The sequence below is a fragment of the Chiloscyllium plagiosum genome, unplaced genomic scaffold (genome assembly GCF_037043375.1).
Source record: "Chiloscyllium plagiosum isolate Xiang-an unplaced genomic scaffold, Cpla_swu_hap1 HiC_scaffold_26, whole genome shotgun sequence".
NCBI lineage: Eukaryota > Metazoa > Chordata > Chondrichthyes > Orectolobiformes > Hemiscylliidae > Chiloscyllium > Chiloscyllium plagiosum.
In genome coordinates, this window is record NW_028270164.1 from 45,537,323 (window position 1) to 45,563,898 (window position 26,576).

At 36.9% G+C, this 26,576-nt stretch overlaps 1 protein-coding gene across 5 annotated transcripts in view; it reads left to right on the forward strand.

Moving 5' to 3' along the window:
* The window catches only part of LOC122563288 (homeodomain-interacting protein kinase 1-like), a 105,287-nt gene that overhangs the window by 28,050 nt on the left and 50,661 nt on the right, over positions 1–26,576 (forward strand). The window lies entirely within an intron of this gene.

The following is a 26,576-nucleotide window of genomic DNA, read 5'->3' on the forward strand; positions in this document are numbered from 1 at the left end:
TCTGCTCATTTTATATACTTAATTTTCCGACAGATGTCTTTCCGAGGTTTTTCTGAAGTTCTGTTTAATTGCCCTTCTCCCAAATAATTTTTCAGTGCCTTTGCTTGTATAGCAATGTTTTCTTTATCCATTCATGGTTGTGGGCATTTGTAGTTGGGCTAGCATTTTATTGCATGGGCCTAACTGCCCTGGAGGTGGTGGTGGTGGTGAGGCCTGATCTTGAACTTTGCAGTTCATGGCGTTTGGTAAGGCCATAGTGCTGTTTGGTAGGGAGTTCCAAGTTATGACCCTGGACAGCAAAGGAACACTGATATAGCACCAAGTCAGGATAGTTTGTGGCTGGGAGGGGAACTTGGCAGTGATGGTGGTCTTGTGCAGCTGCTTCAGCACTTACATCTGAAAGAAGGGAGGTGAAAAAAAGAAAGGAGAGTAATGCATTTTAAGTGTGAAGAGAAGCTAATCCAAAATCTATGTACAGATCATAATAAAATGCAATTTTTATGATTCACTGTATCTGGTATGAAATTCTTTGAGCTGTCAGGAGAGGGAAAATAACCCTGGCATACTTTTTCTTCAGAAATGCTAACTCATTGCTCATTTTGTGGTGTAAGTTTTAATTTTTGAAATGGCTCTTCAGTATATACAACATGAGTTTTAAAATAAAGTTTAAAACTAGTATTTGCATATATTTTGTTTAGTTTTATATAGCATATTGGTTATGTGTTTGTAAAGGTGTTCAGTGGATGCATTTTATTGGAATTATTCACCAATTGCAGTCACTCATTGTGCCAACTTTATTTCAAAAATTAGATTAAATTGCAGTAAATTCAAGATGGCCTGAAGTGTACAACGTGTCCACTGCTTCATGTTACAAATTGTATAGGACAGAGTGAGGAAAGTTAAAGTGCAGTACTTAGTGTCTTAAGTTGTATTTGCTCATGGTCACACAATTGACATTCTTTTCTTCCCAAACAAGGAAAATATGTATGCTACTCATGGTTCAACAACATATTTTCATGTTTATATATATTTGATTAGATTCAGGACATTTTTGTTCACTTCTGCTTGTCATGTTTATCTGGATAAGCGATTGTTTTGTTGTTTTTTTGTCATCAAGTATTTGTATTATTTTATTTTGCAGTACAGTATAAGATTATGATTTTTATTGTTGAGTGGTTAAATCCCTTGATGGAATAATTACTGAATGTGTATATCAAACTCTGAAACAATTGGTTAAAGCATCTTGTAATATGGAGCCTTATTTTGTGTCCCTGTTTGTTTTGGTATGAAGCCATTGAGACATTACAGTACAAACTCACTATGTTATTGCATAGTGCAACAAAGTACTTGGAAAAGTTGGTCTTTTACAATACAGTCAGTTCTTCTGTAAGGCGATGGTTGAGTTCTTGTGCACCCCTGTGTTATAGAAAAATTGTGCTTTATAAGCAGCGCTTGAAGTGTTAGCGCTGTAATCACGTTACAGCCAACATGTTTTAAAAGTTCGCGCTTCAGAAACAGCCTTCCCAATTTGTCAATCACATTACAGCAAATTAGCCTTGATGATTTGCATGTTATAACAATAATTAAAAACAGAGGTCATTTGACAAGTCATCTCTGTGCTGATTCTCCATAAGAGCAAATTGACTGATCCCAATCTTTCCCTTGTAGCTGTGCCTTTTTTCCCTCTTTAGGTGATTCACCAATTCTGGCTGCCTGAGGAAGTTGTGGAGGCTGGTACAATTACAACATTTTAAAAGACGTCCGGATGAATATATGAATAGGAGGGGTTTAGAGTGACATAGGTCAAATGCTGGCCAATGAGACTAGATTAATTTAGGATATCTGGTTGGTATGGACAATTTGGACTGAAGGGTTTGTTTCCAAGCTATACATCTCTGACTTTTGCCATTGTTTCTTTAGCCAATTACCTCAAGTTAAATCTCCTCCAATTGTTGATCTTTATGCTAGTTGCAACAGTTTCTCTCTATCTATTTTGTCCAGTTCCCTTTATGATTGTGAATATCTCTACTGAATAGCTTCTTTACCTTCTCTAAATTGAGCTACTCAGGTCCACCAATCTATTTTTTCGCAACTGAAGTCATATATTTTTGGAACCATTCTCGTAATTCTCTTCTGAGCCCACTTCAACACCATTATATCCTTTGTATAGAGTGGTGCTAAAATTGCATACAAGTTTCCATTTGAGGCTGAAGCAATGTTTTTATCAAAGTTCACCATAATATCCTTCCTTTTGTACCTTCTATCTCTAGTCATAAGGCAGATTTGGGCTCTATTAGCTACTTGCTCAATCTGCCCTGTCACTTTCAACAATCTCTGCATGCATACTCCTATGGCACTCTTCTTCAATACCCCCTTTAGAATTTTATCCCTCATTTTATATTTCCTTCCTGTTCAGCTTCCCAAAATCACTTCACACTTCTGAATTCAATTCTCGTCAACTGTGTGACTGACCACTCTGACAATCTGTCCATATCATCTTAAACTTTATCACCATCCTGGTTGCGAATATGACAAAGTTTTGTGGCTCTTGTTTATTTTGAGATTGTGCCCCTTACTGTCAAGATCAGATCATTCATTTTTCTTGTTTTACAATATACATTGCAGATTAATATAACAAAAGTTCTTTGTGAAGGGCTGACACTGAACAGTTAAAAATGTGAGGGATTAAGAACATGGAATAGAAGAATCAAACCTAAATGAATTAGATTTAAACCAAGGATCAGAGAAAGCTTCACATGTAGTGGAAAACCTGAGGAATTAATTTCTGAGGTTATTCAGACAGAAACTATGTCAACGTTAAATGGTTAGATTGAATATGTGGATGAAGGAAAAGGAGTCACGGGGTGAAAGCTATGGTTAAATGTGTTTAGAACTAATTTACCTTTTAAGGGGAAATGTTGATACAAACTTGATGTCTTGAATAGTCTGTAAGCTTGTGTCGAGTTGCATTGCTTTATGGCTGAGTTGATAGTCTCCTTTATGTAACTATTGAAAGAAACAAAACTCTGAGACTTGATCCATGATCTCTGCTGTCTTATCCAAGTTGAAGTAGTTTAATGGCAATTTCAGTGGTGTGCTAACTTTGCCAAAGTAATTTTTCTCTCAATCGCAATTCAATGATGATCACCTTGCTCAGTTGTTCTCTTTTCAGCTCTAAGAGGAACAGCCAACATAAGTTCACATGACAGAATTTGTATTGGCAGTTCATATGGCACATCAGGCCACTTTGCCATTCAGTATACTCACGGTGACCGTGGGCTTCAACTCCACTTTCCTGTCTATTTGATTCCTTGCAAGACCAAAGATGTGTCTTTTAATGAAGTTGCCACTCATTCGTCTAAACTCTGTAGGGCATTGGTCCACTTTGATGAGCCTCTTGTCACAGAACAGGGATTAATTTGGTGATCCTTACACTTGGATTGAAGGCAAATACAGTTATGTTTCCTTATGTGGAGACCAAAGCTGCACACCGTATTCCAGCTGTATTTTCACCAAAACCCTGTACAATTGTAGCAAGAGATCTCTTTACTCCTGTACTCCAATTCATGTGCAATAAAGTCCAGCATGTCATTCGCCCTTCTGATTGCTTGCTTTGTGTATCTGCCACAACACCCAAGTCTCTCTCAATATCAGCACTTACAAGTTTCATAGATTTAAAAACAATCTCCATTCTGTTCTCAGGTGAATAACTTCACAAATCCTGCATTATAATCCATCTGCTATCTTTTTGCCCACTCACTTTACTTGTCTATATCTCTTTGTGGCTTCTGTATGCCTCCCATTGTTTACCTTTCCATCTAGCTTTGTATCATTAATAAACTTTTCTGTTACACTCTGTCTCTTTATCTAAGTTAAGTGGCACTATTCATTGCCTGCCAACTTGAAAGTACCCTGTTTATGCCCACTCTCTGCTTCCTGTCTGTTATTCAGTTAATAGATTACCCCTAACCCCATGAGCTCTTAAATTGCCTATTAATCTTTTGTGTCCCAGCTTATCAAATACTATTTGGATTTTCAGTTATACTGCTACTGCTTATTTCCCTTTTATCTACCTTGCTAGTTACATCCTTAAAAAATGTCAATAAATTGTCAATCAAATTTTTCCTTTCATAAGAGTATGTTCACTCGTTCAGACCTTTCAGATTATTTTTTGCTTTTTTAAGTGCATTGTTTAGTCTTAACTAGTGAATTTCAGCTTTTTCCCGACAATTTGTTTGGCTAACTGGCATGCTTTCAATGTCTTGTAAAATGGTTTAATATTTGCAAGCTTCCAATCTGAAGGGACTATTTCCTAATCAAAGGAATTTTGGCAAACTGGTGCTAGTGCTTGCACTATCTCTTCAGTTGTGATTACTGAAAGGTGGGTTAATTTTCCAGTTTTCTTGTCACTTACTGTTAGCTTGGTCCTTGTAGTACTCTATTAGAAAATTTAGTCTTCAAGCCCTACTGTTTAAGCAGATAACCTCGGCTGAGACTCCAGAATGCTATCAAGGGAGCTCTCAATTATCAAGAGTAATACCACTCAGTTTGAAATGACAAATTAAGGCCATGCCTGTTTGTGATTTTGTAAGTTGGCATTACAGACTTAATTGAAGATGTATTATGTCACTTTTCTAAAATCAGCATGTTTGAAGATGGAAGCTAAATAGAATGTAAATACAATCAGTTCCAGTGAATAAAAGAAACTAATCATTAACCTGCTTTTTATACAAAATGGTGATTTTGTTGTTTACCTAAACAGTCTTTTACACTTTAATTGTTTTTGAAATCATTTGGTTTCTGAAGAGCTATGATTAGACTGTATGTAACTTTATATCTCTTCCAAAAACACAATTAACTTGTCAACAATTGTGCCAGTAAGGAAAATGACATTAAGTGAAGTGAATTAACATTCAGGTCTAAAGTTTAGCATTTCCCAGTGGCATTGTAAAACAGACTTTGTTACCTGCTTTTACTAGGAATTTTTTGCTGTTTTTCATTATTTTGAATGTACAATATTTGCAATGAGACATTGTAACCTACAACAATGTATAAAAATGGACCATTTGTAATGCAAGGCAATCAGTTACAGATGTGCTCAATTTTCAGGGTGGTTTTTTTGAGTGTGTGACAGATACACTGATGACTGGAAATGAAGCATGTACTTCTGACTCATGCAGGAAAGTGTGTGTTTGCAGTGTATGTTTGAGCAAGAGCGTTTTGAGGTCACAGTTTTGAGTGGTCTTGGACTTCCCGTTACATTGCATTACCATAGAGCCACCTAGTTCTTGTAAAATTAAAACTTTGAAAACAGTTATTTTTTTCAAAAAGTACAGACCTACGTACTTAAGAATCTTTTCTCTTTAAGGAAGTATAAGGTCACATTAATCTTAATATGTAATATAGCTAACCACTATTGTTACCAAACATTTCATCTAGTGGATTGCAGAGCTATTGAGGTGAGGAGGATCTCAGGTTTGATGCTTCAGTGGAAAATTAAGCATAAATTGGGAAATTGGACACTGCAATTAGTTTTAATCACTGGGGAAGAGAAAGTCAGTTCAGACAAGCTTCTGTTTGTGGTCCAGACACCAATGATGGAACTGTGTGTTTTTTTTTTATTTAACCCATTTTTCTAATAAACTTGTCAAGCGATGACTATACACCTCCAGGACAGGTGGTACTTGAACTAGGGCATTCCAGTCCAGGGGGTAGGAACCCAATCACTATGCACAAGAGGGCCCCATGGTAGATGATAATGCTTGTGTGGGGTACCAGAGGTAGCCCTGTGTCTGTGGGAATTCTCTCAAGAAGAGAGGATATTGTGAGAAAACAATAAACAATTGGCGCACGGTGGCACAGTGGTTAGCACTGCTGCCTCACAGCGCCAGACCTGGGTTCAATTCCCGCCTCAGGTGACTGACTGACTGTGTGGAGTTTGCACGTTCTCCCCGTGTCTGCGTGGGTTTCCTCCGGGTGCTCCGGTTTCCTCCCACAGTCCAAAGCTGTGCAGGTCAGGTGAATTGGCCATGCTAAATTGCCCGTAGTGTTAGGTAAGGGGTAAATGTAGGGGTATGGGTAGGTTGCGCTTCGGTGGGTCAGTGTGGACTTGTTGGGCCGAAGGGCCTGTTTTCACACTGTAATGTAATCTAATGTAATCTAATCTAAGATTTACTTTTTTAAAAAATTGATCAGGCTTTTGTTATTGGAATATTGTGTGCTTTCTCTGGTTGTTCTTTGGAATTGTGAGGTCCCTAACAGCAGGTGGTGATTGGTGATTGCCTAATCTGAGAGTCTCTAAAGCAAGCTGTTTACTCAATTAATAGACCATTGTTGGCCAGATGAGCATTTATTGCACATCCTTAATTGCCCTTGAAAAGGTGGTGATGAGCAGCTTTCTTGAACTGCTGCAGTGGAAGGGATTCTCGTTCCAAGATTTTAATTCAGTGATAGTGTTGAAACAACTCAGGAGTTCCAAGTCAGGATATTATCAGACTTTGAAGGAAATGACTGCACTTGTTGAGGTTTTTCATTGAAAGCTGCACGCATATCTTGAATGATAAGTCCAAAGTCTAGAGAGCCAGCTGGCAGAACTAAGCCTTTGTGAGACCATCTCCTCCATGAGGCATGCAATTTACATGAACCTACAATGAATTAATTAGCCACCAGTTGGAATCTGTTTTCTTTCCTCTTTTGGAAGAGATTAGAACTAGGTTAAGATTCAGTTTTTAAAAAAAAATTAGGGGTAGGGTTCTTGTGGTATAGCAGTGGTAGGGACACTACTGTGCCTGATGACTTCTGAGGGAACTATAAGCTAATGTTGATCAGTTTTTTTTCCTAATGCTCATTGCTTTTTAATCTCTTTATGGTTTAAAAAAAAATCAGAGCATCACACTTTTTCTGAAAGTGAAATGTTGCAATTTCTGACTAAACTTTTAATTTGGACTTTGGGAGCAAATGAGTTTAAAAGTTTGCACAAAGTTGAAATTAAAATCCTAAAGCTTGTATCTATAGTTTTCAAATTCTCTTGCCTTTTGATTTTCAACTGAGAAAATCTGTCAATTAATGCTCAAAATATATAAATTTAAGTTGTTTGTGGATGATGACAGGCTAGTCATGTGAATCTTGAAATTGTTGAGTCATTATATAGGGTGGAAGTAGATGATCCTTGTGCTGGAGAGACTATTCTGAACTTTTATCTGGTGCAGAAACTTGGATGCCATCAAACAAAGAGGAACAGTGATTAGATACTGAGATGAAATGGATGTGTGAAGTAATGAAAAAGGACAAAATTAAGAATTAGTCCATCAAGGGTTAGGGAGCATTGTGGAAGCTTCAAAGCAAGTGGCGATGAAGAGATTGCAATGGAATGGCCAACTGATGCGGAGTGAGGAAATATAATGCTTTTAGTGTTGGAGGTGAGACTACTTGAATGAAAGGAGAAAGTGAGGACTGCAGATGCTGGAGATTAGAGTTGAAAAGTGTGTTGCTGGAAAAGCGCAGTTAGGCAGCATCCAAGAAGCAGCAGAGTCGATGTTTCGAGCATGAGCTCTTAATCCGGCGATGAAGGCCAAATGCAGAGATGTGGCCGTGGGAGACTTAAATGCAGTGGATTGGAAAAGGATTTGGGTGACTTACAGGAACAAATTGAGTAGGGTGTGAAACAACGGGATTGTGGAAACCCTGTGTAAAATGGAAGGACCTGAAAGAAGAAAATTGTAACTAATCCATGACTGTTCGTTGAATAAACAGTCTGACAGTGAAGCAGTTGTCACGAGAAGTAACAGTGTTAGAGCTTGATCGACCAACTGATGTGGAATCTAGTCCTGTGTTTTTCATTAAAGTTGTCAAAGGTACAGCATACATATGCGGGTAGAAGCCAACGAGTACTCTGGGGAATCTGAGACCAGATTGTAGAGGCATGAAGTGGAGTAATACTAGAGAACTTCTGCATGCAGTTTGACAAGAGGGGATGCAAGCTTGCAAAAACAAAGTACTTGGGATCAAGAATTTGGTGACATTTGATCAAACCTGTTTTTCACTTACCCATTGTTCTGGCATTAAAATTGATTAATGTTTCTCATAGCTTCCTGTAGTCTGATAAAATGACGACATGGTTAAAAAAAAACCCTCCATTCTTTGCATAGTTAACTGCATATTATCAAAACTAAATAGCAGAAACCATGTTTTTCTCTTGGTGAAGCTGTTTTTGCACAATAAATATCATATTTTGTAGAGGTATCTCTTGAATACTTGGGGCCACATCCTGAACACAACTGAGCTGAATAAACTGCAAATGGGGTGCATTGCAATTACCTTATTAGTATGGAAATTTTAGCTGCAGTAATTCAGTTATAATCAATGAAGAAACATTGTCTTGAAACAAAAACAGAAATTGCTAGACAAACGCATCAGGTCTGGCAGCATTTGTGGAGAGAAGTCAGAGTTAATGTTTTGAGTCCAGTGATACTTGACAGAGGAAGAGTCACTGGACTTGTAACATTAACTCTGCTGTCTCTCCACAGATGCTGCAAGACCTGCTGAGTTTTTCCAGCAGTTTGTTTTTGTTTTAGATTTCCAGCATCCCTTAATTCTTTATTTATTGATATTAGTCAATCTTCACTTTTCAATACCTTTAGACAAAACTGTTTAACATGTTGTACTGTCACCATCGCTAGTACAAGTTGAACTAACTTAGTGTGTGTTGTACATTTCTGCTAAATACCAATCCTGATTTATGCTGAACCTACTGAGATCATCAGTCCAATTTCTCTCTCCTTGTGATGCGATTAGTATTTTTGATGATTGACTTAATTTCCATGGATTCCAAAATGTAGAATTTTTTTCTCTAATAAATAGATATTTACTCGAGTATAATGCTTGCTTTTGCTTTCTCTCCTGCTGTCATGAGGACCTGGAATAAAAGCTACTGGAGAAGTAACTGACTTACAAAATTATCACCAACATTTAAACTAAACAGCTGATCTGAAAGCAGGTTGTCTAAAAGCCTTCACAAAGAATGTTGTTTCTTTGCGCACATGTTGAACAGACCTTATATTGTAAGTCACTGATAGTGTGTTGTTTTAAAATGTGCTGCATTCTTGAATCCCTGATTGAAAATGTAATAACACTATTTGATGAGGTGCAGTGTAAAATTATATAAAGTTTTTGTTTCATTTTTTTCCACCCCCTGTCTGGCGCCGCCACCACCTTCCTTCTCCTCTCCACTGTTGCGATGTGGGATCTCTGCAGTTGCTTCATATTCTTTGTCAACCAAGCCAATAACCAACAAGAAGATTTTCTAGCTTTCATGTGTGCCCATCTGACATCCACAGTTGTGCACTTTCCAGCATGGGTTGTTTGGATATGATCAAGAATTGGAATTTCCATTGCTGTACTTTGCTACCAACGTATTGCAATTCTAGGGCTGTTGAGATCACCTTGGCTAAACTTAACAAAATAAAACTAAATCGGCATAGACCAGGAATTTGACCTGGATCCACTGGTCTGTGCGCTGTCGCATGTTGGTTTTATCCAATGAATTAATGAGGAAGCTGCCTGCGTTTTAAAAGTAAAAGGCAGCTAGTTGACAGAATTTATATGTACCTTTCACTTGCATTTACAATAAATGTTGGAATGCAAACAGCATCTTCTCTTTTGGTCTGACATTGGTCTTCCAGCTTATGTGTAAACCTTTTATTGATTTGATTCTTATTATGAGTGAATTGTGTTTATGCAGATTACAAAGTTATACATTTATGTAATGCAGTGGGTACATTGTACACTCTCTGTCAATACACCTTTAAATGAAAATGCACCGAAATTTAGGGAGTGGGTAGCAATGCAAGAACTGGTCTGTAAAATGTACTTCCAAATCAAGAATTTCCCCACAGTAGTGAACCCTGTAATTTGCAAATAGCTAGCATATCCAGACTCCCTGAAGATTTGCAGCCAAAACCAACATCTGTGGGAAGCCTAACCAAGTTATGTAACCCAAATATTTGTGGTGGGGGAGTCCAAAACTGGAGGGCATAGGTTTAAGGTGAGAGAGAAAAGATTTAAAAGGGATCTAAGGGGCAACGTTTTCACGCAGACGGTGGTGTGTGTATGGAACGAGTTGCCTGGGGAAGTGGTGGAGGCTGGCACAATTGCACCATTTAAAAGGCATCTGAATGGATATATGAATAAGAAGGGCCAAATGCTGGCAGATGAGACTATATTTATGCACGCTATCTGGTTGGCATGGACGAGTTTGGCCGAAGGGGCTGTTTCTGTGGTTATCTCTATGACTATTTGTTAACATTGGTACGATTGCATTTCCAAAATATTGAATAATGCATATTGCTAAATTGCTTTACAACTGTTTTTAAAGAAACCAATACTTCAAGCTGGTCAAAATAATTGAATTACGGTCAGCCTTCTAGTTCCCATTGCAATAAAATAACACTACCTGACCTTTTCCATTTCCATTTAGTCCTTCTTAAAACTCCACCACCTTACTTTTTCTTTTCTGTGGACTTAGCATTCATTTTCTTCTTATCTTTTAAGCATCCTACATGCTAATACTTTAAAGATGATGACTTTGTATGTGTTTGTTTTCTGTTCTGTGCTGAAACTGCTATTTGCATCCTATTCAATGCCATAGACGAATTTGCACATCGCCCTCACTTTGCAGAATCATATTGTCCTGCCCCACATCTCTGTTCACTTTTAAACATTGAATTTAAACATGCATTTTTAAATCCTTTGGGTTTTCATCTTTCTCACTTCCTCTCTTTGATCTCTTGCTTACTCTCTTTTGTGCTCTCTGTCTGATCCGCCCCCTCTCCCTCCCATTAATTTCTTGTATCTCACTGGCACTCGCTCTTGGTCACAGGCTCTTTTTGCTTGACACACTCGCTGTCTCTCTGTCTCTGTCTGTGTGCCCGCCTGTCTGTGTGCCCGCCTGTCTGTGTGCCCGCCTGTCTGTGTGCCCGCCTGTCTGTGTGCCCCTCTCACTCTGGCTGTCTCTCTCTCTGTCTCTGTCTCACCTGCGCGCCCGCTCTCTCTCTCTCCCTTGCGGGCCACTCTCTCTGTCTCTTCCTCTGCGTGCGCATGCGCTCACTCCCTCCCTCCTTCGCGTGTGCTCTTTTTCTCTCTGTCTCACTCCTATCTCTAACCCAGCTTGCTGGGAATTGTATTACCTTACTTCTCACTTGTTCCTTTTTCCCATATTCCCAGTCCCAGCATTGCTGGCAATGCCTTCATGCATAATCTCTGAACAATCAAAACAATATACTGGTTATGTGTTTTTCTAGTTTAGCCGGTAATTTTTGGATTAAAGCCAGGTTATGCACCAGATAACTATTTGGTCCTTTTTTGCGTATCTCTTTTTAAAAGAATCAGTATTTGTTGTTTCACCAGGCTTCTTGACCAAGTTGAGAATTTTGTACCCAATTTAAACTTTATGCATGTGTGGTTAAGTAATATAATCATCCACAAACAGTTTCAAGATACAGTAATTTGGGAGGATGCTTTACAGAATTGTAGAAAGTGCAGGTACATTGTGGAATAAAGTTGCTTTGTAAAAGTACAGTTTGGTTTGATCATTCAATACGTTGTGACTTGTAGCTGCTTATATTCAAAAAATTCAACATTAGACTTGAACCAGGGCAGGATCAATCTGGTATGCTCTATATGTTCACTATTTTCTCTGTTTGTAACTGACATGTCTTGTGTAATTTATAAAGTTCATGGAATATTACTAAATGGAAACTTTGTTCAGTGCACTGAACTGTTGTTTTGTGTGGAAGACGTGTTTGGTTCTACCATATAAGAAAACAATTTGATTTAGTGGGTTGGAAAATTTGAAGGTGTTTTCCAGGTTGTGCTATCACACCTAAGATGGATGTTGACAGAGGCCTGGGTGTATAACTTTGGTATGAGGAGCCTAGAAACTTGCAGTGTCAACAATTTAGTTTCCTGTCATCAGACGTGTTGTTTACTTGATCTGAGAGTTTTGGTGCACTCAAAGTGCTAATTTCAGTGAGTACTAAATCCTGGCGTAAAGTCAGCAGTTTCTTAAATTCTTCAAATTACTGTCTTGTGATTAAATGATTCAACAGAAATTCCATTCCATTGTTTGTGTTATCTCTTAAAATGACCAGAATCTAGTGATATTACTTTTCTATAAATCCGCACATTATTTTGATGCCGCAAGTTTTACTTCACGTGGACTAAGCTATTATTAAACACTCGTTCACTGACCCGAAATAATACGAAATAAATTTGTATTGATAACAGTGATAGTTGTGTAGGGATGTCTGTCTGTTCCTAATGTTAGCGCCCATTCTGTCACCAGTCAAATGCAGCAATATGTCTTGACCTCAGTCTAAAGAGTTTCTGTTCAGTTACTTCTCCTCTTCCATCTCCTCCACATTCCTCTCACTGTACTCTTAACTGACTACACAAATATTTTTGTGTTTCTGTTTGATATGAACAATTAATGCTGAAAATGTACAGCTTTCTACTTCTCTCTTAAAAAGTTGGGTGCCTGGCATAAAGTGCAGAGACAGGAATTATGTATTCAGGCCATGTATTCTTGAGGTTTGGCTTCTGACTAAATATCTCAACAAAAGCCAATGAAAAATATATGTAAATAGTGGAGTTTCTTGGCTATTAAGCAAATTGATAACTGATGGTCACTGTAACCCCTTCAACGTGTAAACAAAAATCAAAGCAAAGTTAGTTGACTTTCACTGTATTGGAATAAGAGATAGCAAATCATATACATTGATACATTGTATTTTTCAACCCAAGTAACTCCTTGTCCAGCTATGTTGTTGAATGGTTGTAATTGTCATATGTTGACTGACTGATTTGGATGGCTAAGACCAAGTGTAGATCTCACCAAAAAGAGCACAGCACAACACATGAATATTTCTGGGTTCAGTTGGGTTGTTGATGACATTTTCAACAATTCGGGATGGCAGAGTTGATCTGTGCAATGACTGAGCATGGAGGTGTTAATTTTCATTACTTTTTGCCCAGTTTGCTTGAATTTCATTATGGGCTGTACTTATTTGGAGACATGGAAAATGTATTTGACAAGAATGTGATAGAATATGCAGTTTTATTTGTTTCTTGCTGAACAAATTAAGATTTTATATGTTGAATTATATGGAACGTGAATTAGTTATTGTTTGTTTTTAGAGCTACTCCTATTTAGATCAAATAATTGGTTAGCTGCAGGGTTGTAGCCAAAATGCTTGTGAGATCTTAATACTTGAGTGTCATTAGTTTGATCTCACCTGTGGTTGTCTCAGATATTTAAACTTGGGTTTTATGCATGCAAGAGGGAGGAAACCATCTGTGATGTTAAAGATCCAAAGCAGTCTTGCTTTGTATCCAAGTTAAGTTGTAATGCAACTCCTTGTATTGATTGTTCGATTTGGACACTTTGCCTGTCTGTGTTATTGGCCCAGATCTGGGAGGTCAGTGATGGAGTGGTGCTCATGCCTTGCTGCTCTTACAGCCATCACTGACTGTGATGACTTTGTCATCGTGTTCAATGTAGAACTCTCCCATTGGGCATCTGGGGCATGGATGAGCAACTGTGTGGTTCATCAACCAATCAGATTAAAGAGGCATGACTGAGATAAGAGTCCAAACCAGAAAGCATAGATTAGAATGAGGTAGCAAGGTACTTGAGATCTGAGATTGTGTTCTGTTTCCTTTGAGTTACCACAAACCCAGGTTGGGCTCCCAGACTCAGGACCAACAGTGGAACCAGTGAATTTTCATTGCTGATGACAAAGGAGCTGGAACCTTGAGGAACTGTTACTGAAAACTTGGATTTCCTTTTAAGCACGTGAGAAACATTAGACGTGCGCTGGATTTTGAGGTGTGAATAAATGAACGGAGGATCTGCCCGGAGGCAGGTCACTACAGTATTAAATTAGGATATTTAATTGTAAATCCCGATTAGAAAGCAAAAGGAGTTGAGGGAGGAAAGAGGCAGAATCTAAAGACTAAGAAAAAGACAAGACAAAATCTTAATATGAAACTTCACACAAAATAAGTTTGACAGTAATTCATGGCTCCTCATACCATTTAAAATTTACTTACACCTAAATGCAGCACTAGTCCTAACTTTTTTCTGGTTATTAGTTTTTTTTAATGCAAAGTCTAGGCTACTGTAATGATGTACTTTGTGTTCTATTTTGGATGATTTGACAAAGATTGTGTCTGATGATTCTTCTCAATATTTTGAGCTGAGTTCACATTGCTTGGAAGTGACCTTTGTCCAGGCCTTTGCCACTGCTACTGGGATGTATGATGGTGTGATTGGCCAGGGAGAGGTTTATGTGATGGAATGTTAGCAGAGGATGGTGTTCAGAACAATTTGGAGTAATGGCACTGAATATGTATGTCATTTTTGCTTCCCATTGGCAGTCTAGTGTGCAAAGTCATTCTTCTTGAACATATTTTGGGAAATATTGCCTTCCATGAATTGCTTGCTATCTTAATGATTGCAGAAGTGGACTAAAAGCTATTTGAGCTGGTAGTTGGAATCATTATGAAATGGTTTACTCCAACTTTTTGTTTTAATATATTTACGAACAGTTATACTTGTCTCCGAGCTTGGTTTCCATTATAAATTGCTGGACATGTAATTGAATGTACCTAATTAATCTTGCCACTCAGTAATTACACTCTGCTGAAAGCAGTGATATTGCATTGCCTCCCCTGAGTGATTGTGATGTGACCAGTTAATCTAAGGTGCTTCCATTATCTTTGTGGACATAGGAATTTATAGTGCAAAAGAATAACAAACATATGTGACAAAAATAAAAATTTTTGAATATAAAATAGAAATAGTTATTAACTCCACTGTTGAAGTGATTGTCTTGTGTTTCATAACTTCCCCCATTATGTCTCTCTATGACTTGGTTCCATACTTTAATTTTCCACTACTCCTGTGAAGCACTTTGAGTCATTTGATTGTTAAAGTTGCAATGTATATAGGGTGTTGCATGACAGTGCTAATTATATTCAGTTATGGATAGGCAAATTGTATCTTTGATCTTCAAATCTTGGAAGTTTCAGTCAGGAAAGAAGCTATTTGATCAACTGTGCTCTAGTACGCAATTGTGACCAAACCCAGTCTCCCACATTGTGTCTGCTTAGAGTTAAAATACATCTGTGAAGTATACTTGACTTCAAATCCCAAGAGTAATGCAGAAATAGAAGTTGTATTGTTTTTGAAAGAGGGAAAGAAATCTCATTTTAGATTGATTTATTGGGAAATACTAAATGTAAATTTAAATGTGGATAAATAGCTGTATCTGTATGAATGGTTTGGTATTCAGCACTGTTTAGATGCATAAGAATAATTTAAAAATGACCCATCACACCACTATAAGTTACTATTATTTCCAAACATTTCATTTCAAATATGTTGTTTCAAATGCTGAAAATACATTATTTTTGTACCCAAATTTGCATATCTAATATTTTGATATCAGGATGTATGTTGTATGATTTGCATGGTGCAATTACATCTCTCATTGTGGATGCACACACATTTCTAAATTATCAATCTCAGTCTGTTCGCTCTTATTGCCCCTCCATATCTATAGCATTTACAATCATTGGTTCTGTGACTAATCTAATTTGTCAATGCAAAATAGAGTATGTACTGAATGCAGTACAACTCCTTTTTGTTGGAGGATCAATTTACAAAATTGCAAAATCCAGCAGTTCTGAACGTAATATGTCAAAAGCAGCAATTTCAATTCAAGTTAGAACTATAATCAATGTAATTTGATCTTTCTATCATCCTTGTTCCTTTGATCACTTGAACTTGTATGAAAAATCTGTAATTTTGTTTTAATTTTTATTTTTAAAATTCTTACTGTGCTGTATTGTCAGTAGTTGGTTCACTTTAGCTTTGCATGCTATCACTGTGCACTTAAACTTTCTTTTGAGGAGATTCTGTCAGCAAGATTTGGTGTACAAATTGAAAAGGTTTGTTTCCAGAAATGTTTTTTTCAGTACTTGGTATTATCTCTCACTTTTGGGATAACTTCTGTCATGGGCTGTATCTGCATCTTTCCTAACCTCTGTTCCCTTTATTTGTTTTGACTTACTTTCTGTCCTTTCCATCTCTCTCTTGCATTGTTTGTGCAGCCATTCTGTACCAAGTTAACCATACACTTTCACTCAGTATTTTTCCCCTCATTTCCTTTCCCCGCCCCCACTTGAAATACTCAGGTAATATGCCTTATTTAGTTTAGCTTTGTCTTAATTTTCAACTTTTTGATTTTTAACTATTGCAAGTATTTTTGCTTTCTTCCTCTAATTCTTGATTGGTATTTAAAACCATTATGACAAATGTGAACTGAGGTGACTTAGTTTAGTTGTCTGTTCACATGCACAAATGTCTTAACTTCTGTACATGTTCTTGAATTTACAGCATTAGAAATTAGTGTTTATTATTATCCTGTGACTCCAAGGCCAGTTCATTGCAATTCGGATGTGCTGTGCCATGAGGCAATTATTGGTCAGGTCATGGGATTACTCTTCCAAAAGTCTGTTTGGACTTGTTGGGCCAAAGGGCCAGTTTCCGCGCTAGGGATTCTATGATATTTTGGGTAGAAATCCACAATCTCCAGTTGTCTTGATGTCAAAACATTTCCGGCAGTACATCAGCTCATCAGATTTGCCAGGTTGGAGATATCTCTGTTAAATCTACCTAAAGCTAGCACAAGAGGAACCAAATATATTTTTAACCATTCTGAATTTGTGTGACAAGCTGAGCAGCTGCCATTGAATGAGATTTGCGCTGGGGTAAGTTTGACTTTAGTGGCAAGCAATTCATAGGTAGAAAGTGTTTGGATTTCTGGTCAAAGGTACGGTCGATATTTTGTCAAAAGTCATCAGTTGAAGTTTACATGAGATAGACTATTACTTAAGTATGTGCTAGACATGAATTGTTTACTTCAAAAGGTCACAATCATTTAGAATTTTTGTAGATATGACCTATAGTGTGAAAAGTAGAACTGTAATTGACCTTTTTGTTAACGCAATCAAGTTATTGAAAAATAATGTTCAATACTGAATGAATAGTCTGAATGACTTTCAACTGGCCTTGGTTGCATGCTGGACTGCACTTTTGTTTTTGTGCATTAAGTACGCAGATTGCAGAGTTTTGAAGGTTCATTGTGTTGTTTATCCAAAAGGTTACATTCCTCGATACTAAGATAAAATAGCATCTTTACATTGTTGATGGAATAATTTAATTAGCCCTCTTAAAATCAATTGGCCTTACTTATTGCTAAGAGTCCCATGTTTCTTTGCTTTTTTTTGTTATGTACTATTTATATTAGTGATAATATAATAAATAAAAAATGTTCAGTGGCTTTACTAAATTAGTATATGAATTTCCAAAATTGTGGATGATCCCTGTGATTCTAAGCTTCACAAGTGATGGAACTGGTGAGGAGCACGCACGAGAATTCATAGAGCTCCGGTTGGAATGCCATTCTTTTATCAACAAACACATTGAGTTAGACCCTATCTACCAGCCCCTGAGAAAAAGAACAGGAAATGATTTCACCACAGGAAATGGCACCACCAACCCGAATAAACCAAGCATATAAATAGAAACCAGGAATCAACAGCATTGCTTCGCCCGGAGGCCCACTAAAGATGTTACCTAGTAGGGTGACGAAATGTCTGAAAATGAACCTTCCAGCTCAGGGAGTGAATCTACATTCATCTGATGAATTGCCTCTTTTGTGCCATAGCTGAAATAAATCCAACTGTTTCTAGTTCAGCAAATACAATTGAATTAATGGAAACTTTGATAGGTTACCTCTTAGTTAAACTGGAAGAACTGTGGGCAGCAGACTTGATAACTGGTTGTGGACTGTCACAGTCTTTTCCATTGAGCTCAGATGGTGTCCCACTCTGAGGTTCTCTTTAAATGTTCTTCAGGTTTTAATAGTACTCTTTAAATACTGGAAAAAGTGAACTTAAGGCTTGTCCTTTTTAATTAAATTGGCGTCTGCTGAACTATTAAGTGTTCCTCGAGCTGCTATGATAATTCTGCACAGAACATGACCACTGATAATTAGTTCACTTACCTCCTGCTCTGGTTTTAGTTAGATTTCTGTGGTTACGAGTCTAAGACAGTGTAAAATGTGTCATTCTAAAAGTCGGACTTTAGTCTCAGTTTGAAAATGTTATACTGTTTGCCTATGTATTATTGTGGCCATGATATATCAAACATAGGTAAAGCCTGAGTTTTTAGACTGATGATTTGCATTGCTTATTGAATATAATGCTCAAGTCATGTTTTTTGTACATTGTATCATTGAGGATAGTCTTTGGAATGAAGTTGAAGTTAATTGAATGATTTTTGTATTTGTTACATTGATTGTAAAATACTATGATCCTTTTCCTGTTGTGAAAGCAGAATACCTTTGTCTAATCAAGTGGTAAGCTACCTTTTGATGAATTGAATAACAAACAAATAATTTGTTAGTATATCTTTGATATCCTCTTGCCATTTCTGACATTTAAAATCATGCAGTTCTGCTGTGACCCATTCTTTCCTACTGCTTACTTTATAGCTCCTAGTTTAAAACGTGTTTGTAGTCTATTCATTGTTCTTTGCTTAAGATGTAATAAGTATGTTGTGTATTCATTTGCAGCTAAATTCATCTGTCATTAAGATACACATCACTATGACTCTGACTTCTGAAAGTTATATAATATAATTCATCTTTTTGTGTTATCTTTCTGTTTACTGAAAACCTGAAATGTTTTGAATGTATCATTCAGACTAATTTAGATTATGTTAATGTTATGCAACTTGTTACAAAGCCAAAGAGGAGCAATATCACTAAAGGCTAGTTAGCTAATTTGTGATGTGTAGTCAGCAATTCCTATTTTGTCACAGTTAACATGAGACATATTGGGATTAGAAATTTTGGAAATTGTCTGTCTCAACTTAGTATGTGCTTAAATGAGCATGGCTCCCAGCTTGTTTTCTGAAAGATGCTGTAAACTTTGAAGTTCCATCCACAAATTAAGTCAATATAGAAAATCTAGCCTTTTCTCCATTTATCACCTGTTGCAAGACATACTGTTTCATGTACTAACCCAAGAAGATTTGAAATGTCATACAGTACTTTTAAGAGCTCATTTATTGATGTATTAAATTGGAAACATTACAAAATGTTTCCAACTAAATATAAAATTTGGCTCGTTTGCTTAAGAAAGGATAGAGTAAAATTGATCAAAGTTGTCTTTCCATTTGAAGTCTGGCTATGTAAACATGTGGGCATACATTGAGACTTATGGATCAGACTCCTGAGTATATAAATTCCTGGATGTGTTTACAGAAGATGATTGAGTACTGTTTAAGTTCTCTGAATACAATTATATAACCAAAGTCAATAATACAGAGAATGTTACAAGTGGCTAACGTTGCCTTTGCATATTTATTCTATAATCCAAGTCTTATCTGGGATTTTGAATCTGTGCCGATTACTGTAGATATTCTAATTCTAATATAAAGGTACAACTGACATGGGAGTTGTTGCATCTGCTGACCCATTTTAAACTATACACATTATGGGTATAAATATTTAAAGTTGTGCAATTATTTCCATCTTTGTTCCAATTTAAACTGTTATTTAAATTTTGCGTTCATATTATTTCCGGGACCTCTGAAGTTTTTGTCTATTCAAAATCCTTGCAAAAATAGTTTTCCTTTCTAGATTTAAATTGTTCTTAATCATGGATGTAGGTTTGGGCCATGTCTTTTTGTGCTGTCGATGTTCATGTACACTCTCACTAGTGTCCTTACATATCCTTACACCATATCGACTGGGACCACACATTCATCCTAGGACAAGCCAAATAGAGACACGCACGAGAATTCTTAGAAACATGGCATTCCAACCGGAGCTCCATCAATAAACACATTGACTTGGATCCCATTTACTATGAGAAAAAGAACAGGAAATAACATCACCATAGGAAATGATGTCACCACATGAAATGACATCACCGACCCAAGGAAACCCATACCCATAAATAGAAAGTGGGCTACATCACAAGTGCTTCATCCGGAGGTTCACTGATGATGTTACTTAGTATGGTGATGAAACGCCTGAAACGAACTTTCCAGCTCAGCAAGCAAACCTACATCCAGAACCTCAACCTGAGCTACAAATCTTCTTAAAACTCACTATCCTTAATCAACGACTTGCAACGACTTCAGAAATTAAAAAAAAATCTTTTAGCACCAGCTGTTTGGGTAGACTGCAGTTACTTGAACTCGAAGAGTTAAAGGTATATAAGTTGACAAAGAAATTGTCATCAGCAATTCCCTGTAGAACATAGAACAATTCGGCGCAGAACAGGCCCTTTGGCCCTCGATGTTGCGCTGACCTGTGAACTATTCTCAGCTTGTCTCCCTATGCTATTCCAGAATCATCCATGTGATTATCTAAGGATTGTTTAAATCTCCCTTATGTGGCTGAGTTATCTACATTGGCAGGTCGGGCATTCCACGCCCTTACCACTCTGAGTAAAGAACCTGCCTCTGACATCTGTCTTAAATCTATCACCCTTCAATTTGTAGTTATGCCCCCTCGTACAAGCTAACGTCATCATCCTAGGAAAAAGACCTTTCACTATCTACCCAATCTAATCCTCTGATCATCTTGTATGTCTCTATCAAATCTCCTCTTAGCCTCTTTCTTTCCAATGAGAACAGACCCAAGTGTCTTAGCCTTTCCTCATAAGACCTTCTCTCCAGACCAGGCAACATCCTGATAAATCTCCTCTGCACCTTCTCCAATGTTTCCACATCCTTCCCGAAATATGGCGACCAGAACTGTACACAATATTTCAAGTGTGGTCGCACTAACGTTTTGTATAGTTACAGCATGATATTGTGGCTCCGGAACTCAATCCCTCTGCCAATGAAACCTAGCACATTGTATGCCTGCTTAACAGCACTATCAACCTGGGTGGGAATTTTCAGGGATCTATGTACATGGACTCCAAAATCCCTCTGCACATCCACACTACCAAGAATCTTTCCATTGACCCAGTACTCTGCCTTCCTGTTATTTTTCCCAAAGTGCATTACCTCATATTTAGCTGTTTTGAACTCCATTTGCCACCTCTCAGCCCAATCCTGCAGTTTATCGAAGTCCCCCAGCTTGGATTAAGTTTGATCTGGGAAAAGGGTTTATGCAAGATAGGACTATATAATTCGAGTGGAAAAGTTGGCCAGTTTCTTTTGTTGATGAAATCTGAGATTTCTCTTGCTTATATTTTCTTATTATACATTATTCTAGTAACTGGAATGGTCATATTTGATATTCTAATATGGCAGTTAACATTCACTGCCTGCTCCTGTACTCACGTCAACCAATCGCAGTGTTGATTACAAAGTAATCTGAAATGCAACTTTAATTTTTTTGCCAATGATATTATGCTTACTGAAGAATTTCTTCAATGTTTTGATTCACTTGCTCAAATATTGGCGTTGAGAAGTTATTACTATACACAATTATATTTGCCATTGAAAGGATATTGCTGCTTTTGCTTGACCTTAAGTACCTGTATTGATTTGTTTTAAATTATTATGCAATGTTAGTTTAAAACAAAAACATTCAGTATGCACAAGTTCTATTTTGCTAAATAAATGGTTCTTTGTACCATAGTAAATTAGCGATCAAAGTACTTTTCAAAAATATATTTAAAACAGTTGAATTCATGAGCAACTACTATAGAATTAAGAAGGCTGAGGAGGGAAACTACACTTTTTTTAAAGGAGTGATTGACAACCTCAATGCTATTTTTCCTATGCATTTTGTAATTGACATGTTAAAAGGTTTTACAACCTTAAATGGCCCAGATGCCTAAAATATTTAATGTATGTAGTTATGTCTTCAGTTGTGCCTTATCATGTGATAGTCTTCTTTGTTAAATGCAGTGATTTGTACTCCTTTAGCATTCTAGATTTTCCTGTTTCCATAATCAAAAATTAATGCTAAAATTGGAATGCTCTTTGCTGCATCAACAGAAAAAGGACCTCCATGCAGTAGTGATAAAGATGTTTTGGATTAATGTAACAACATATCACATGGAAATATTTAACACACTAACTTTTTGAGTGCAGTGTTGTTTCAGTGAATTATTATTGTTATTGCTCTGATGTTTACATCAAAGGCCAAATTTTCTTCAGGGACCATTATGCATTAATGGTACACTTTGGTCCTTTGCTTTATATATTGAACTGAGTACTGTAAATATAATTGACTCCTATTGTTATCTGGATGGTCTATCTGGAGCATTGCCACAAACTGCATTGAATAAATTTACGAATTCACATTATTATATCTGTAGTGCTTCCAATTTCGGCAAAGTCAGTTGAAAATGTGACCTGCTCAATAGTACTTCCTCATCATATCTTTGTCAATCCCATTCTTGTTCTATAGATCTCCTGCTAGTTTCTCACTTTCATCTTATTCATCTTATTCATCTAAAATAATCCAGTTTTTGTCCCATACTAAAGGGAGCTCAGTCTTCATCCTGCATTGTTGACCTAACTTGAGTGTCTTCTCCCTCACACCCTCCCTGCCCCACATGCCACAAAGTTACACTTCTTATGTATGCTTTTAAATCTGTACTTTTGAGACTTTTGTCCTTTGACTCCGTTTTGAGGCTTAAAAATTGGTGTGACCTCGTCAGACCAGGGGAGGAAGGGCTTAAGCAGGTGGGTGGGATAGGGGGCAACTGTTATAATTTGGTTGGACTCAGTGAGGCCAATTACTGTCTCGGGGCTCGTGGTCTCAAAGTTTTAGCCTCTGTCTCCTTTTGGGATCCTGACCCCTGCTTTGGGCCACCCTGGTTAAAATGATCTTGTGAGTTCACTCCTTTGATAATTCTGTGATGGTCAACTTATTCTTTTCTCTTTTTTGGCTCCATCATTAGCAGCCATACTTTCAGCTATTTACAGACAAAATTCCCACTTTTTTTTTGCGTCCCTACTTCCCTTTCGATCCAACTTTGAACCTATCATATTCATCAAGCTTCTAACATCTTTTAGGCTTTGTCCTTTTTTTGTTTTATTATACTCTGAACAGCATTGGGAATTTTTTCTACTCTCTCTCTCTCTCTCTCTCTAGTATTTTCCAAGAATCTTAAGGTGCCAAAGCTCTTCTAACCAGTGGAAAAGTTTTGAATTGGTACCACTGTTGTAACATAAGAGGCAAAAACCAAATTTATCCACAATTTCGCGCACACATCCCATGTGCAGCATCTGCTGTAGGTGTTGATTAATGATTAAATGCTGTATAGGACAGCAGAAATCTCTTACTCTTTTTTTGAATAGTCTCATGGATGTGGTTATGACCCCTTTTCTTGCTGGAAGATCTTTATGCTAATCTGAGAGCATAATATCTTAATATCTTGCTGATAAGATGACACCTCCATTGGTGCATATTTCCTCAGTGCTACACTAAGGTGTCATCTTACTTTATGTACTAAAGTGAGGTTGAAAGCTTTCGGTTCTGAGAAGGGTGTCACCAGTGAGCTAAGATTGAGACAAAATGCAAAAAGCAAATTGTCGTGTTATTGATTTGTGTCAAATGATTAGTGTCAGAACTCTTGTGCTATTATTAGCTGCTTGGACATATATGTTTTGCATTTCGGTTAATACTCTCAAATGGAAAGTTTACCCATCCAGACAATGTAAATTGCAAGTTTCCAAAGATTTGAAATGCACATTTACTGTACTTTCCTTGAATGACGTTCAAACCATCAAAACCACCTTAGAAATAAATGTGATCTAGACTTCTTTTGATCTGTTCATTAATTAGTGTACAATTTTGTGCTAGGAAAATGAACTGATCCTTTCATGTTCTTGCAGTTATAAAGATATATGGTACATTACCCTAGAATCAGTAGGTGCTAATATTTGCTTTATATGCCTTCCAATTTTTCATGTTTGAATTCTGCTCAGCCCATCACTGACTGGGACAGCATAATACTGTGTCATTTTAGTAATTTTAGTACATAAGTGGCCAATATGCATTACCATACCAGCTTTTCATTGAGTAGTATTCCTAAATGACATGATTTTGAATAAACATATCCTCTTTCACCTGTGATGCACAGGTAGAATGATAATATATCTTTGTTTCTTTAAATTCTATTGTAAAATATTTATTTCAAGCACCATATGAATTTGTCTTTTTGGCTCTTTCTAAAAAAAATTGAAAATTAAAGTTGCATTTGACAGCCAAGAGATTTGAATGGCCAGGCTTTAACATGTGAACAGTGATAAAATAACCTATAACGATGTTACAAATGATACCACATCCTTCTTTTAGCGAGAACAGGATTCTCAGGCAAGCACGCCCTGAAACTTTTTGCAAGTTTGTTCTTGTAAGTGATGATCTCCTTCACTTATGTACATCTGAAATGCAGATTCTAATTTTCACCTCACCATTGCTTTTGCAAGTTTGGAAGCTAATTTTTATTTGATCTGATACTAGCTGGGTTCCAGGGAACTTATTGCTTAATGAAACATGAAATCTCTCTTTACATTACTATCATTTTAGTGTGATGGTAGATAATGTTAGTTGTGTGCATAATGCAAGTAATAGTCATGATTTGAAAACTGTACACACGTATCCCTATGCTGGAACAAAAAGTTTCTTGTTTGTGTAAGAATGCACATTAAGAAAAGGGAGTTGGAGAAAAATGTGATAGTTGCGATGTTTTAATTTTGGGTCTGCCACCACACTCTTCCAAGGTTTCTGCATTTATAAAATATAGTATATTCTAAATTAAGTACATTTAAATACGCCCTTGAATTTTTATTTTAATGTATAACTTGAATTAGTGCAAGGCTAATAAAGTAGAAAGCATATTGCTGTAATTTTTCTGTGGATCATATAAATCTTTGGGATTTATTATTGTCACATTCACTGATGTACAGTGAAAAGTATTGTTTTGCATGCTCACCAGACAAACCTTCGCACCTACATCAGTAATCAGTATGTAAGTAATCTTACCCCAATAATAAAAGTTTCTTGGCTATTTTGAAATGATAGTAATGTAAGGAGAGATTTCATGTTGCCTACATCTGAATTAATGGTCTATGAAAAATGTTTGTTGCATGGAATAATAGAATCTTGCAGTACCAAAGAAAAAGCATTATTTCTGTGCTGACTTAGTGAGTGAGCTATTTGTTTAGTTCATTGTTCTTTTGTTTATACATAGTCATGTAAATGTTTCATTTTCCAGTTATACTTAATCCATTTTTGAAAATTGCAATAGAATTTGCTTCCACCATTTTTTTAACTGTATATTCCAGAACAGAACTGTCCGTTTTAAGAACATTTCCCTATTTTCCCCTTAGTGTTTTGTAATGTTATCTTAAATGCACATCTCTTGCTTACTGATGCATATGTCAACAGTTTCACACATATATAGTATCAAACTGTACTGTCCCCTCCCACCAACCACTTGAGTCTCTAATTTGTGTTATGTCGTCTTATTCTTACTACCAGAATGCATCACTCTGCACTTCATTCAATACACTTTATCTGACTTGGGAGTCATGTCTGCATGTCTCTGAGCTCATTGCTCTCTTGCTGTTTGTTATATTTTCAACTTTTTGGATTGCCTGAAATCATTTATATCACTTGAAAGTTTTCTTCTGTAATAGCCAAGCACAAGTCATTAATGTACCAAAAAGGGCAATGTCCCAACACTGATCTCTGGAAAACATTGTACATTTCCTTTCAATTTGAAAAACAAAATTTCTCTACTGTTCCACCTCTTAAACAATGTTACATCAATGTTGCCACTTGAATTTTTATAGGCTTCATTTTATAACAAGTCTATTATGTTGAATATATTTGAATGTCTTTTCCTGACATTTTGGCTATTTTTGACTCTTTGTTAATTTGAACAGAGCCTGTCCAACCCTGCCCATTAACACTGAAGAATACAATAGGTGGTTTAAGAGCCACTAAATCTTTTAGGATTGAAATGCCAAACTTTTTAACAAGTCATTCTGTGAAGACATTTGTAACATGAATTTGCTATAATTGCTGATTGGTGAATTGGGAACACTTTCTAAAGTGCAAAGTTTTAAAACGTGTGTTGGCTGTAATGTGATTGCACCGCCAACACGAGCACTGTTTCTGAAGCGCAATTTTTCTGTAATGTGGGGTTGCACAAGAACGCAGTCATCATGTCATAGAAGAACTACCTGTATTTTTCTACTTTATTCCTAAGATCCTGTACCTCAGTACCTTCTGTACCTAAGATGGCACTGTAAATGGCAACTTTGTTAATCTTTCACTGCATTTGTAAGTACGTGACAATAAATTTAATTATAATTCTAATTAACCCAAACCTGTAAGCACTTGTGTTACCTCAAACATTATGTGCTGTCATTTACAGCGGGCTAATTATAAGTCAAATCCATTTTCCTGGCCCTAAGAGTATTGTGGAGAAAGTGAGGACTGCAGATGCTGGTGACCACACTC